The sequence below is a fragment of the Chaetura pelagica genome, unplaced genomic scaffold (assembly GCF_000747805.2).
Source record: "Chaetura pelagica isolate M959 unplaced genomic scaffold, ChaPel_1.0 scaffold39, whole genome shotgun sequence".
NCBI lineage: Eukaryota > Metazoa > Chordata > Aves > Apodiformes > Apodidae > Chaetura > Chaetura pelagica.
The window spans coordinates 994,950-1,010,668 of record NW_009954614.1 but is presented as its reverse complement, the minus strand read 5'-3'; positions in this window follow the sequence as shown (position 1 = coordinate 1,010,668).

The following is a 15,719-nucleotide window of genomic DNA, read 5'->3' as shown; positions in this document are numbered from 1 at the left end:
TAATCTAGGTCTGCCGCACAAATAAATTATTCAAGGGGGCAGAATATGGTTCTATAACAAGCCTGAGCCAAACCATCCTGATAGCGAGTTTTGACCCTTCTGGGAAAGGGTTAAGTGGGTTCTGCTGACTCACTGAGGTAGGTGGCTTATTAGTTCACTTGTGTAAAAGGGAGATAAAAATGGTTTGCTGGGGAGAGGCCATCTAAGATGCTGGCTGAGCAGTCATGAGGGAGAAGCCTTAGAAATAGCTGAACTTTACTTATTGCTTATATCCTTGTTAATAAAGCCAAACCCCCAAAGCAATAAGGGGGTGGGGATCATTTTGGGCCCCATTTAGTGTATAGCCTGTGCTTGAAAGCAAGATGGGAAAGGCTCCAGCTCACAGGTATAAATTACATGAAACAGTGACATAAAGACCTTGCATGGTGAAAATATTAAAGCATTCAGTCATAAGACCAATAACCAGGAGAGACAGAAATGGAGAGGTTGAAGGCAGGCTAGAAAGTCAGGTTTTAAGATAAGAATATAGGCGACAGGGAATTGGTGAAAGGGGAGAAATCTGCACAGATTGTTTCAGGTGACCAGAGCTGCAGAGTGAATGGTTTTTCAGCAATGACACTGGTCTGACACTAGATTAAAGAGTAGGTAAGTATCCATATTTATCTAGGAAGGATTTTTCAGCAAAGATGCACTGAGACTGGTGTTTTTGCTCAGCCTCAGTTTGCTGCTGCAGACAGGAGGGGTTTTTTGGCATTGTGTAGTGGAAGGTGAAAGTGCAAGGAACATCCATACAGTCAGTTAAGAATATAAACACAGGAACATCAGAAAGGCTATATGGGGTCAGACCAAAGGTCCATCTGGCTCAATATCCTGCCTCTGACAGAGAACAACAGTGAATACCTAGGGAGGAATATAAGAACAGTGATATAAGTAATATTTCTCCAGCGTGATCTTCGAGCTTCAAATCATTTGCAACTCAAGGACTTCCTGAGCCAGTTGTGATACTTTTGCATTTAATAGCTCTGGACAGATTTTGCTTCTATGGAGGTGCCTCATCAGTTTTGAGTTGTAGCCATTATAGCCTTGTACCCACTAGCCTCTGTGATCCCTTGTGGCATTAAGTCCCACAACTTACTCTACACTGAATATGAAGCCATGTCCTTTTTGTCTGTTCTGAACTCGCTTTACCTAATATCTACATGCCCCAGAAGATTTTACCCACTTCTGTCATTATGCCCCATCCTTAGCTCTCAGTTTTTCTACCCAAATTACTCATTCCTCATGTGGAAGCTGCTCCATGCCTCTGATTATTCTGCCTGTTCTTTTCTGAACCCTTTTGAGTTCTGCTTTGTCACGTTTGAGATGAGGGATCAAATCCTCACACAGTATTTAGGGTGAGGGTGCAGCAGGGATTTGTCCTGTGACATAAACACCTTCCTTATTCTGCTCTCTCTTCCTTCCCTATTAACTCTTAACAGTTTTTTTGGCTGTTTCTGAGCACCAAGTTGACATTTTCATGGAACTATTTATTATATCCAGAAAACTTTGTTGTTGGATGGCAGTGGTCAGCTCTGAGATCATAATTTATATGACAAGTTTTCTTATGTGAAATGCTTTACATTTATTAGCCTTGAATTTCATCTGCCATCTTAGTGCTTAGGCTCTCTGTTTCATCAGTTTATTTTGCATTTTTACACAAAAGGCCCCTCATTTCCAATGCTCCGTTCCCTTTATGTCTTGTGAACAATGCAGAAACTCAGGCTATGTTAAAAGCAAGTAAGTTAAGAAGGAATACTTTAGAGATAAACCGATTTGATGTTGGTTTGAGTGAAGTGAGAAGTAAGAAAGTGAAGAAAGCTGGAGAGCTAGGAGGTAAGTGTTCAAAAAAGAGATCTGAAGACAGTAGGCAAATAAAGAAGGGGTCCTACACTGGACAAAGACAGTAAGATATGTACATAAGCTGGAGAGGCTAATGCTAAATATTAATTTGTTTAGATGTATAAAAATCTGGGGAAAGGTTATGGGGCAACCTCTGTGGGAAGGAAGGAGATTGTGGGATTTAAAGAAATTACAGGATCGTGAGAAATGTAAAGGGGACTGTGTGAAATGGAAAGGGCAACAGACATCAGTGGGGCATAGATGATAAAATTATATCTGTGGTAGACTGGGAATTCAAAGTGGCAGAGAAAATTTTGGAAGGAAGCAGAAATGTGCCAGAAATAAGTTATTCCTCATATAACAGCTGTGTTCTGTTTGGTAGTTCTTACAGGTGTGTGGCCATGGCCCATTTCCCCACCCCCAGGACTTTCAGGGCAATTTAATTTATAGCATGTGGCACTAGTTTAGACTGGGTAATTTTAAAAGTTTAGCACCATTTCCTTCTTTTACAGCTCCTTGAGAAATACTTACACATTAGCTGTAGTAGAGAGCTAGATGAATTATGAGACAAATAATAGAAACATAGAATGGTTTGGGTTGGAGGGGACCTTAAAGATCATCTAGATCCAACCCGCCTGCATGGGCAGGGGCACCTCCTACTAGATCAGGTTGCTCAGAGCCGCATCCAACCTGGCCTTGAGCACTTCCTGAGATGGGGCTTCCACAACTTCCCTGGGCAACCTATTCTAGTGTCTCACCACCTTCATCATGAAGAATTTCTTCAGAATATCTAATCTAAATCTCCCCTCTTCCAGCTGTAAACCATTACCCATTGTATTCTCACTACATGCCCTTGTACAAAGCCCCTCCCCAGCTTTCCTGTAGTCCCTTCAGGTACTGGAAGGCCACTATAAGGTCTTCCTGGAGCCTTCTCTTCTCCAGGCTGAACACCCCAACTCTCTCAGCCTATCTTCATAGGAGAGGTGCTCCAGCCCTCTGATCATCTTCATGGCCCTTCTCTGGAGTTGTTCCAGGAGCTCCATGTCCTTCCTGTGTTGGGTGCCCCAGAACTGGACAAAGTACTCCAGGTGGGGTCTCATGAGTGCAGAGCAGAGTGCGAGAATCTCCTCCCCTGACCTGCTGGCCATGCTTCCTTTGATGCAGCTCAGGACATGGTTGGTTATGTTGCATTACTTGCCTTTCCTTAAAGGGTTTATCTGAAATACATTCAAAATAGACATTATAACATGAAAACATGGTATCCGTGACCTTCCTAAATTTGTAGACAATTCAACAGAATGCAGAAAGCATGGGATTAATATAGTTTAGAGCTTGGAAACAGACATTGCATGCTCAAGTACTCCAGCAAAATCTCTTTGAGAGCTACCTACATCTTCTCTGGAATTTTGCTTGTCATTTAGAAAAATGAAAGTGAGTTAAATCTCTGGCTGTTGTAATTATGAAGAAAACTTCCAAAAATTGAACTATGTGTAACAAATAAACAGTTCTCTAGAGAGGTGGGATCTTGGCTCTAAATAGTGTGTGAATTGCCCCAGTTGTCTCAGTTGGTGTTAATTTATTGGCCCAGGAGTAATAATGTAAATGCCAATAAGATTTGTTACATTGTTCTTCATGTAAAAAAATTGAGAGAGGTTCAAAGTACAAGTATTTAGGTTGTGTATTGTCAATACCAGCATAATGTACTTAAATGAACACTCTGTCATTTTAGCTACTGTAGGAACAGAATTTTTTTGGACATAGAAGAATCCTATTATTTCTCTTTTCTATTTTCTTTTCTTTTTTTTTTTTTTTCCTTTTTTTCCCCCCCTAGTCAGCCTTTTGTTCTTTGGTACATTTCAACATACCCAGGAGCTGATTTCATGTTGCTCCCATTTATCCCCCTGTCTCAACCATTCAGTAGCTTATGAGCTTGGTGTTTTCCTGTGACTGCTGTTCCCCTGCCACAGGGTGCACATACACATAAAAGGAAACCATTGTTTGCGACAACATTAATTCAGTTCTTCCCAGGACTCACAGGTTAAAGTAACTGTGGGGATATCTATCTATACCAAGTTATCCAGGTGTGCCAATGTGAAAACTGTCTTAGAGAACAGGAAAAGGGACATCCTGTCTGTGCTTTGAACCTTCCCCTCTGAATTGCATTTCAAAGATTTTTATTTGCATGTATCTTTGAAATAGACAAACATAATCCCTATGCAAGAGTGTAACTGCTGCCACATATGTTTCATACCTGCAGGCAGACTGGTTTACTTTTAGGTAAGATATGTATGCCATGGAAGGCACAAACCGGTATAAATGGAAAACTAAAATCATTGTTAACTGTGGAGAGAACAGTGTCTCTACATAATCAATATCAATTGATCAATCAATTAATCAATCACTTTTCTTTTTTTTCCCAGTGCACCCTTCATGCCAACATACCTGAAAGCTTTATGGTCATTAAATTAAATCAAAGAACACACCATGGAATGGACAAGGCCAGATCAATAAATCTTAAAACCTGATTCAAACTTACCAAGGACTCTGCCCAAGTAACAATGAAAGAAAGAATGCCTCCAGTCAGAAGGGTGTGTGTGAGGGCATAAAACCAAACCAAGATGTAGTTAGAAGACAGAAACATTTAAAGGAACTGATAATTTTTATAGCATCACCCAGCTAGCAACAGCATCTGCCTGGAGCTCAATGTCTTAAGGGTATTTTCAGACTTCTGAGTGATATTATAAAATAACCATGGTGGCAAGAACTGCTTACAGCTGGCCAGTCAGCTATACACTTCAGATCACATCCTGTCAGAAACATACCTAATTTTAGAGATTTGCCTATTTGTGATCTCCCCCTTTTATTATGTTAGGGCACCATATTAAAAAAAAAAAAAAAAAAGAAAAAAAAAAAGAAAAAGAAAAAAGCACACATCAGCTGGTATTAAACATTGTGTGACTGGTTTGTTTTCATGGACCATCCCAGCAACTTGATCTCTGCAGTGACTCTGTACTGAACTCAGATCCAGCTGAATGTGATCTATTAGTTTGGCAGAACATCTCTCCCTCCTTGCTTGAAAAGAGAGCTTTATGAAACCATAACAGCCTTTATGAAACTACCAATTAATGGGGAGCTTTCTGCATTTTGCTTGTAGAAATTTCGCAGTAGCTGTCATAACCTGTGAAGGTTCATTCCTAGAGCAGATAAAATGACCACCAGCTTGACTACATTCAAAACTAAATACAAAACCCAGTTCTTCAACTTAAACTTCCCTCCCTCAATAATTTTGCACAGCAAGTGCTCCTTAGTCTGTGAGTGGAATCAAAAGTATTGCCTAGAGGCAAAGGGTCAGAGGAGATTCCACATATGAAAAGCAGGAGGCCCTCAAAAGGGTGCAACCTCAGTTGCTGAACAGACACCACAAATAGGATGGATAAAAGCCCACATGAGACTCTGGCATGTGAGCAAGCAGAAACTGACAGCTGCCCCTCAGGAATACAGCATAAAGCTTTCAGTTCTGCGGGAGATGTGATCTGAAAGTCTACTTCCTGGGAGCAATCACACCTGAACTGTTGCATGGTGCTGCAGCTGCATAATTTAATAGGTGTCATGTTTCATCCCAAGGCGAGAGTTCTTGGTGGTAGTGTACATATGAAATTTGTAACTCATTAGGGATAAAAGTGTTAGACATTATCCTCATGACTGGCAGAAGGGGTCTGTATTAAAACAAAGAAGATATTTTATTTTCTTTTAAACATGGGCAGGTGATTCAGACCCACCTGCCTTTCATATGCTCTGTCCTCCCCATCTCCTTTCTTTTGAAACAGATTTAAGTCCATCTACTTTTATATTTTCAAACAAAACCCATAAAAGGGCCATAAATATCATGACTCGCTAAAATGAAAGCTGTTTTCTCCTCCTCCCAGGAGACTCCTGCCTGAGAGAGAGAGAGAAAGAGTTCACCTCTTTGAAAATTTCCTCCTCTGCTGAAATAAAGCTGGTATCTAAGAGCAGTCTTTAAGGCTTTGTTCTTATCATCTTGACCTGGCTTTTTACTGGCTTCTCTCTGTATTGCTTGTGGAAGTGTGAAGGACGGGGCGAGGGGAAGGAGTTTTGGCTATCACTGGCAGAGCAAGGGTCATGCTTGGAAAAGGATTTCATTGTGGTTTCAGAAAATGTTATAAACTCAGTGCACGGGCAAAAAAGAATGAAGAAACTAATTTTCCTCCTGGATCAGACCAGTGATCCACCCCTTCTGCCTCTGATGTTGGCCAGAACCAGGTGCATCTCAGAAGGTATAAAGAAAGTTTAAGTGGGTAATTATGAAATAACCTGTCCTGAGTAAAATTTACTCCCTGCCTAGCCCAAAGGCCTCCTTCATGTCTCTTCCTTGGTTAGAGTTCAAGTCTATGCCCTGAGGCATGATGGCTTCTCTGCCTTCCGAACCACTTTTCATCCTGGCCTGTCTAATGTAGTTGCCCATGACAGTGTTGTGATGGGATGTATAGGTCTTGTCTATTGAGAGTCTGTGACAGATCATAACCTTTTTGGAAAGAGAGGCAGAGAGGAGAAAAGAAGGCAAGGGAGGAGGGCATAAACTCGGATGAAATATCCATCAGGAAGATGGAAAGAAGAGCGAGTGGCTGAGAAACTAATTGCTGCCTGCTGACCTGGGCTGTAGAGATAACTTGCAAGTGAACACTTCTGCTTTTCAGAGATTTCAGCCTGGAGCAGGCTAGGAAAGTCAGCTCTTGGTTGGAACTAGTGGTCATCAATGGTTCTCTTTATTTATTTATATATATATATAAAATTTTTTTTTGTATTTTTTTTTCAGCTGTAGAAGTATGAGAGTAGACCTAAGAAAACTATTATTTTCTGAGGGTGCTTTTTTTCCACTGAAGTTCACTGCTTATTTCTGAAATGGTACTGGAGTAAGCTGAAACCAAACATTGAACACTGAAGAAAATCTGGTTCTTTTTTGAGTGCCTGAAAAGAATTTAGAAACCAAAGTCAGATATTCATGTTGGTCCTCACCACTATCTTATAAACAGAGGTGGCTGCTCATACTCCTGAGTAGAGCAAAGAGTGTATCTGAAGGTGTCACAGAGGTTGCCAGCTTCTGTGGGTGTGTTTGATCATTGCATAGTGTATCAACATTTATGTGACAGAATGGTAGATGTCCCAATGTTAGGGTTAGAATTGTCTGACACATTAAGACACTTGACTTTTTAGATGTTGGAAACACTATCTCCAGTGGTAGCACTTTATGAGAGAAAGTATTAACAAATTTCCAGGGAATGCTTAGTGTGCTTTCTAGATGGATACTTTCCATAGTATGCAGGCTGAATGACAGCTTTCAGTTATTTGTCCAGGAATTCAACAGCTCCTAGGGAGAGGGAAAGAAGACGCAGGTCTTGGATCATATCCAAGCCTCAGTAATGATTCATTTCACTCCCACAGTATCCACAGTTTCCCATATTCCTTTCCCTCAAAAGTGCTGTAAAGTGACCCTACCTTTTCCAAGTGATGGATGTTGAAATCTCACCCCATATCCTGGATGTCACACTGAGGTGTTCAATGCATCCTGCTGATGTTGGTTCAGCACAGGATTGTTCCTTAAGAAAACTGACTATATGGTTTATACTGGAAACACCTGCAGTGAGCAGTTCAGTGGCAGTGGCCAAAGCTCTGTAATCTGCTGTTAGTCACCACTTGCCATTAGGTTACTTTACTGGCCACAAAAGAGAATTGTTGGGGAAATAAGATGTGTCAATGGTTCCATGCTCTTCTGGCTCCTTTATCAATTCAGTAACAGGACAAATAATTCAGAACATAATTTGTATTGTGGAATATTGACTAGCTTGCTACAGGGTAAAGGAGCAGCTGTTTGTAACAGATTAACATTGAGAGATGCATTTGTAGGAGATAAACTGTGGAGCAAAGAGGATGGTGTCCCTATTTCCTGTTTTCCCCAAGCATCCACCCACAACTGGCCTTTCAATACATCCATAACCAAACTTAAAGTAAGGCCATGCAGACTGTCTATCCACTAGACAGAATTAGTTTAGTCCTGACCACTGGGTGATTAGTGATTTTCCCATTAACGCCTACAATAGAAACTAACTGCTTGCTAAACAGAAGCTGTCCTTTGTAAGTGTCCTTACTTACCATTGACATTTGGGTCCCTGTGTCAATTAGGAAAGTGGTAAGGTAGAGATTATTAACTGCAACCATCATCTCAGTACCAGACTCCTCAGCAGTGGGCATAGCAGCAGCTAGTACTGCCACTGAACCAAGCCCACACCCTAGTTTCCTGCATGTTCATGCTCTAGGTTAGTGCTGATACATTGGGTTATATTCCTGAGCTCACATCTCTTGCATCCTCTGGCTCCCTAGTCATTATCCTACCATACAGTGTCACCCCCATCTCCTGACACAGGTCCTCAAAAGCTACCACAAGAAGTGGATGAGGGAAAGAAGAGGCAGTGGCAGCCCATTGAACTGTCTTGGAGAGAGTCTCTTCTCTAAACACATTTTCCATCATCTCCTACTCTCAGCACTAACTGAGGGAGTTTCCCAGATTCCCCTTTTTGCTTTTGTCGTGCACATGGAGACAGGTTAGCTCTTTTCTATTACATTTACTTCAGCTGAGATTCTCCCCTGGTTGTTATCCTGTGGCATGTGTAGTGGTAAATCTGCTATCGTATGTTGAAGGGCCTTTAGAAAGTAATATCTTTTAAGCCTGTTTTAATGGCTAAAGCTAAAGATTTCAACACCCCCTCAGCTCTTTTTATTATAGGCTGGAAGTGTACAGGCTCACAAATCATGTCCCAGGGGTGCAGGTCTGTGGGAGGAGGTTGTCCAGCACCCAGGACAATGGTTGCTGATCCTTCTAAGTCAGCTAAAATCACAGTTTTCAGCAGTGCAGTTTGCAGACTGGCTGCCAAGGCACAGGGACACACACTTTTCCCCCCCATTGGTCAGTGGGATGCATCCCAGTGCAAAGTGCAAATCCATAAGGGACTGGTAATGTTTGGCCCCATCGTATCCAGCGATTTTCCTGGACTTAATATTCACCATGGAGCTTTACTTGAAGCAGGGTGGGGCTGATTGGTTCTAGCTGTCCAGCTCCGTGCTAGCCAGTCCACAGGTGTCTCCCCTCTAGGGCAGTAAACCCACAAGTAGTTGTGGAAGGAGGTGCTCTTTTGTTCATTCAGTCTTGATTATGCGTGCTCAGAGGGCAGGGGCAGGGCATTATCCTCACTGCCACCTGGCCCCAAGGGGAGGTTTTACAGGTCTGCTTCTTTCCAGATAGCCCCATCCCAATCAGCATCATACATGGACTTTAACTGGGTCAACTGTAATAGCTTCCAACAACTTCTTCCTGTACCTTTCAGCTTCTGCAGTGTCTATGCATGAAGTTTTGACTCAAGCAGTCTATTTTGCACTTCTAACACTTCACTTCCCAAGTATTCTTTCCATTTTTCTCTTCCTCATTTTTCATTTTCAACCGCATATTTTCCCCTTTCAACTCATCAATCACATCTATTGCTGCCCTGCAACAAGTGCCTACTAGCCAGCATGTAGCATCTTTCCCTTTCCCCTTCTTTAACTCAGAGGAAGCCCTCCATCTGGCACACTCCTGCCTAATATTACCAGCTTCCATGCAGTGGCTATTGACCCAGGACAAATCCCACTTGAGATTTTGCCATCCTTTTTCCTCAATTTTTTCTCCCAGTTGTTTCCATGCTTTAGCATGAACTGGGCTAGCCAAAATCTGTGCAGGAGTTGAATGAACAGTCACAGAAAGGCCAGGATCTCAAACAAAAAAAAACAAAAAAACCCCAAAAAATAGATTAGAAAGCAAAGTTTATTAGTAAGATAATGTAAACCAATATATAATTTCTCATATAAGCTCTTTTCTCCTTCACAACAAAATGAATCACAATTGTCAAACAGTATCATAGTGTGAAGAAGGGAAAACACGTCTGTGTCTTTGACAGCACCTCCTTGGCTAACTCCCATAGATCATCTTAGTAAACCATTCATTTGATCTACATGCATCCTTGTTAACACTAGGGAGCAACACCTTTTTCCCATAGGCTTGCTGGAAACCCAGTTCGGACATCGCTTTCCAGCAGCAGATCCCTGTTAGAACTTTGGCATCTGCTGTCTCAGGTGACCGATGTCTCAGGCCTTCTCCGTGCAGGCTGGCAGAGTTGCCTCACCACCACTGGCTAGAAGATATGCTAGAAAGCCAGGAGTTTAGTGCTAGATAATTTTTACACCAGATTTTCCCTAGTTAGCAGATACTTGGGCGAGGCTTTTGCTCAAACAATCTAATAGGGAATCTGTAACATGGCAGAGCTGTTACTCCTTTAAGCTGCCATTTACAAGTTCAGACAACTAAGTGTTTCTTCTAATCCCTTAACATACTGCTACTGCCTGGTATGGATGGGGTGGTAAGAATAATTCACTGAACTCTTCTTACATGCGTGTCCATAGCTTGGTCTGATGACAGTCACACACTGCAAAGTAACCCCTCATCTCATCTCTCTCTTCTGTTCACAATTAAGTCCCCTTTATAATTCAATTTTTTTGCAATGTTGATAACAGTATAGCTATTGCAAGTGTATAGAAACTGTAAATAAGTTTACTATTATTTTTCCTGAACACCTTTCTTCTTGTCTCTCCTTCAGTTATTAATGTCTTGGAGAGGAGATCATCCTTGCTTAGCGACTGAAAATTCCTTAGCTCTTAGGGGGAGCTTACAGTAAGTAAATAAAAAAGAAGCTAGATTACATTTTCACACACAAAGAAAAGAAAAAGAAAAAACTAAAAATAAAAGGAGTCATGTTATAACCTGATTTGGTGTAATTATACTCTAAACAGGCCATAAACAGTCAAGGGGAAAATAATCCACAGTATTCACACCACTGAGAGACTGCTTAGTGGTGGTAATCACTGCTGTTCAAAAGATTTTCCAAGTGTCCCCAAAACTGCATTGGCAGCAGAATGTGGCCTAATCCAAGGGCTATAATGCTACTGCTAAGGATAAATTATTTGTCTTTTACACGTTTTCAGTGAAATAGTCTCTATTTTGCAAAAAAAAAAAAAAAATCATAGCTACTCAAAAGCACTAGAAATAGGCAGAGACAATAAAAAATATTTCTAATGTCAGTCCTATGTTTTAAAAAATGTAGTCCTACTAAGGAAAAAGTACAAATGTTGAATTTTAAAAATAGGCATTTTGTATCTGAAGATGCCAAATAATTTGTTCAGTGTTGGTTGCCAGAGTTATCAGGAAACATAACCTCCACTTTATTAATAAGAAAACAGGAACAGAAATTTGTTTGCCTTCAGCTCATTTTTTCCCTTTTGCCCAAGAACTGTTATACTTTCTTGCCACACAGCATTTTAAACTGGTGTTTTAATTTATCTTTAAGACCACCCATCTTCTTCCCAGAGAACATGGGCACCTCTGCCTACCATAATGCTACAGAAGAGCTCTGCCTGAGATCCCTTTCTGACCCTGATCCAGGGAGACACTGCACTTTTCCTGCCCTTCATGGAGAGGGTATTTTTCATCTGATATCCTTGCTCAAGACTTCCAAATATTTTCCCTTTATGACCTTTTCAGCATCCTTTTGGGCTTAGTAATAACTAAGGGTATGGGTATTTACTGTTGCTCCAAAATTATTGAGAGGTGTTCACTAGCACCAGAACCTCATTGCAGTATGTATTGCATGCCCCACAGTTCAAGATGTTCTCACACTAAAACACTTACAAATTAAATGAACAAAACAGACACAGGCTGAGACAGATTGCATCTGCCAGTGTATCTGAGACCCAAAAAACTGAGCCCAGTGTTGTACATGAACACTGCAGCAGAGGAAGTCTGTGTAAAATTTCAAATACTAGTTTCACTAACAAAGTTGTTCTCCCTGAGTCATCACTCAGCTCTGTGTGGCACAATTAAATACTTACTGGCCTCCAGAAAGCATAAGCACTGCTCTCTAAACTGGTGATTTAGGTGTTCACCTGAGAGGGGCTGACATGTGGTTCAGGCCTTTTTCCTCAGAACATGCAATGTGAAAGAGTTAAGCATTCACCAGTGAAGGTCTTTCCCCTCCCAAGAAACTGTTCCCGCTAATCTATGAAGTTGTGCTTCATCTCCCTGGTCGAACGAATACTTAAATAATCAATTTAAAAGGATATAGTGGAGATGGGACTCTTACTCCAGAATAACCAACAGCACAGGGAAAGAGCCTCCACCTTCCACGGATATGGATTCTGGTTCTCCCAGTGAGTACAAGTGCTATTTTCCATCCTCTGAGATAGCCAGGACATTGAGCTACTGCTTTGAAAGCAGCCACCCTCTGCTTTTTGTCACCTGTTGCTTAGGGGTTATGTCTTGCCTGTGGACAAGGGTTGGTGTAAGAACTGAAGGTAAAGTTCAGTCCGGGCTAGAAAGACATGCTTCATTGTAGTTTCAAGTTTATGACTAATCCAGTATAACTGCAGACTGCTTCCATAAATGTTGGTCCCATCTCCTTCACATTGCCTTCCCCAGCCTCCAGGCAGCACACTGACATTGCATTGCTCACATCAGATCTAGCAATGACCTGACCATGGGGCTTTTCAATCAACTTGTTGATTTGACAGAAAATTAATAATTTTTTAGAGGTGGGGACATGGTGTTAATGACCACCCTGTAGCCACTCAAATTGCTATTTCCAAGATAAAAGAAAAAGCAGGACTCCACTTCTGTGGGAATCCTCAACTATACTAAGGTAAAACTCCACTTTAAGACTGGAGCAGCCCCAGTCCTTGGTGTTTCTTATTTATTTCCTTAAGGCATTCCCCATTCACTGTGGTGGTGTTAGGACAGTTACATAAGGAAGCCAGGTACCTAACAGAGATCTGCAGATCAGTAGGCAGGCAAGACCATAAAAGCCAGATATGCTGCACTGAATTTTACAGTGCCTATATCATCTTTTGGATCTGGGTCACACTGTGATGGTGCAGGTGGTTTCTAATATAAATTCAGGCCATCACATGGATGGGGTATACATTCCTGGCAAAACCTGGCAGTTTTATCTATGTTTTCCTGTTTGAGAAATGATTCATAAACAATCAGATTGGTTCTGGCTCTGTGTGGCAGATTGCACTCAAGCATGCTGCAGCCTTCTAGCCAAAAGCTGGGCTAAATCACCCATTGAAAGTACAAGCCTTCTTTAGCATTTAACACTTCCTTAGCATTTAACAGCATAACTCAGCAAAGCGCCAGCTTTTATTTTTTCTTTGTCCTACTCACTCTCTCAAGGCTCAAAAGATTGCAAATGCCTCTGAAATATCAAAGCTTCAAATCCAATGCATACTGGCTATTATTCCTTCCAGCCTCAGCACGGCAGTCAAGGAGATGGGATGAATGCTCCACATCTAGATAATTTAAAACCTTTGTTTAGTATTAATTCTGTCACTTTTTAACCTGACTTTTATTTTGGCAAGCTGTTGGGCCAACAACACAGGGAAATGCAATGCCCTATGCTTCTGCTGGACTTGTGCATAATGAGAGATCATCTTGTAACCGGTGCTTGCTGGAATGGGAGGGCCATCGTGATTTCAGGTGAGATTAGCCAATTGGCAGAACCTGACCTGAGGGAAAAGTCTTGCCGAATTTACACAGGCAGTGACAGGATTAGAAAGACATTGCATGTGACACATTACAGTGGACACACAGTGTCTTCCTTCCCCTTATTCAAAATGAACACTCTAAAAAAAAACATGTTCCTTGCATGAAGGAACAGAATAAAATACTGCTCAGTTTAAATCTATTCCTGCTTGTGAATGTAAATTAAATCTGTTCTCCTTGATATTTCTGCTGCTGCTTTTATCTTTGTGGAAATTTTCCTTGGTGACTCCTCTGTCATCAGTCTGTCCCCTGACTGGTGAAAATCATGAACCCTTCTAAAGTCAGAAGCTCTATGAACACATCCTTGGTATCTTCCTATCTTAGCTGAGGGCAACGTGGAGTTACACAACCCCATCCACAGTGCACTGGCACATCGTCTTTCTCTGCCCTCTCCTGCAAAATTATTTTGGGGAAAGCTATGGATCTGGGCCAGAGAAAATACATTAATAACATCCACTATTTAAGCCTCTCACTCAGGTTCCTTACTTGCAGCAGGAACTGACACACTGTCAAAGGTGACAGCACTATGCCGGTTTATTTCACTATAAGACCTGGCCTTTTCTTCCTCTCATCTCCTGAGCTCGGCTGCTCCCATTATACGAACCCTGGCTCACTCCTGTCCTTAATAAAATCCCCATGCCCATATGCTCCCTCAGCCACACTTTGATTAGTGCTCCCAGAGTCTTCCTCCCTGCTGACGTCAGGTGGGTGCACAGCTCTGTAATTCCCCGGCAACCTTTCAAACACTGGCTTTTAATCAGGCGCTCTGTTTTACCAGCCCTTCCTACACTCACAGAGTGCCTTTGAAGTGAGGCCGTCGATGGTGGTGGGGTTCCTACTCTGCTGCCCCTTTTTGTTGTTTCCATACAGAATTCTAGGATAGAATTTCATAGCTTTTCAGATGCTCAGTTTTTGGGGATTTGTTTCATGTTGGGGGTGGGGCTGGTTTTTGGGTTTGTTTTTGTTGGGTTTTTTTTTGGTTGGTTGTTTTTTTTTACTGTGTTGTGCTCCTAATTTCCTTCAGGATTTCTTCTTCCTCTCCTGGGAAATTTGTCTCTATTTCTGGCATCTGTCCTTCCTAACCCTTCCCACTTTTTTTTTTTTTCCCCCCCTTCCAAAGACAGAGGAAAAGAATCCATTTAAAATTTTTCTGTAGTAACGTCTATCTCATCTGTCAATAAATTACCCTTTGCCATCCCTAGAAGACCCCTTTGTCTCTCTTCACTGACCTTATTCTGTACCTTGCCTGTTTTTTTTTTAAGGGAGGATGCAATATCCCTGGGCTGTCATTCCATGAAGAACAGCTGTCATTCCTCCCATAGTGTATGCTTATGCATTTGAGGAGGGAGGGGAAAGGGAGGGAAGAATTAAGGGAAGAAAGGGAGCTGCCATCGGGAAATATGATGGTCCTATTCACAGTGGTAAATGTTTTTTCATTCACGATATTCAGCTGCAGTTCTGTCTTTTTCTTCTTGTGATTTTCATTTTCTGATTAACAGAAATCTAACACTCATATATCTGAAATACAACTACAAGAATATTTAATAAACATTTTAATAGTCATTATGTATGCATTTTAAATTTCTAATTTCTTCACAGTCTGCAACTGTGAATACTATCTCACTGTCAGAACTGTGGTCTGATACGATAGAGTAGGATTCAGGAAGTATATTTGTGGTTAAAAAATCATATCACTTTTCTGCCTATTTTCAGTATTACAAACAGAAATGTTCACTTGAGAGGGTTAAAGAGCATGCTGTAATCCTGCACGTAACTAGGTAGCTGTGCAGACCTGCTTGAGGAAGAGAGACCCATGAATCCAACAATTCCTGCCCTGTCCTTCCTCTTCCTTGTGTTGTCTGAAGTACAGCAGACTCTCAGGGAAGACATCATGGACAATTCCCTGTGTATCTCATGGTCCAAGGCCTGCTTTGTGCTGGTCACACAGCACAGGTACAAGTTGCCTTCTTCCTGCCCCTGCTCCTCCCCACAATGTAACCATAAACTAGCACAATTTGGAAAACCAAATTCTGGTGTTGATCAGATTTTACCAATATATTTAAAGAAGAAAAAGAACTGAAAGAAATCAATAGAAGATGCCTGCACCTCTGTAGCATCTGGCAGTTACACTTCTTTAGATACATTT